Below are 1,020 nucleotides of genomic sequence, written 5' to 3' on the forward strand. Positions count from 1 at the left end.
CATAATGGAGTTTTAATTTTTCTAGTATCAAATTAAGATGCACTCTTTGTGTATAACCCTCAAAAGCTAAATAACAGAGGCGTAAAAAATCGGAAAAAGGTAAATGTCTGCATAAGAAGGTAACAGGGGCGCCTACTAGACACAAAGGCTGCTGTTGTGACTTAATCCTAGGGCGTAAGAGAGGCCTGTCCTCATGGTATGGTGGCCAATTAAAATAGAAGTTTCCTCACATGGAACTCAGCCCAGCGTCTGTCATGCTTGCATGGCATAACGATATGACATTTTTTTTTCTTTCTTTTTCATATTCTTTGTAAAGGTATGAAGTATACTCCCTTTACCTTCTGGGGTTAAAATGGCACAAGTCCGGGATCTAAGCAAGACTGTGTACTTTCTTACATAATTTGCTTGCGAAATATTTGCTTAAAATCTACATGAAATATGAAAAAAATGCCTGGTGCGCGAAAATACTGCGAGCATATCGTGATAACCACATGCAACATAATTTCAATCCTCTTGTCATAGTCCCCCAGATATTTCTCTGTGATATAAAGACTCAAAGAAAATGAATAATTTAGGAGTAACTAAACGAATTATAACCCAAGGGGATGTAAAGCATACGTGTACGAATGGGAGGGAAAGTTGCATTGTGTACAAGATGCTATCATTTGTGTATTCCAGGTGTACCTTCATTGCATACCTCTTGATAAATGTGTACTCTGCAACAGAATCAAGTTCTATTAACAAATTAGTTGTTCTTTCAATCCTTTGCTAAACTCACTTGCATAACTTATATCGCATAACTTTTTCCTACACAAGTTTCCTAATGTCTATCTCTCTTCATCCTTCATATTACGTCTCTTTATCCTTTAGGTTACAAAAGAAAAATATCGTGTGTGCAATAACCATGCTTTCCGTTATTACTGTAAAAAAACAACAACAAAAAAACACGTAAACTAGATTAGGGTGATAACGAATGTCTTTGAGTTGAATTTAACCTTTGAGCGTAAATACTAGGTATGG

This window comes from Penaeus monodon, chromosome 32 (genome assembly GCF_015228065.2).
Source record: "Penaeus monodon isolate SGIC_2016 chromosome 32, NSTDA_Pmon_1, whole genome shotgun sequence".
NCBI lineage: Eukaryota > Metazoa > Arthropoda > Malacostraca > Decapoda > Penaeidae > Penaeus > Penaeus monodon.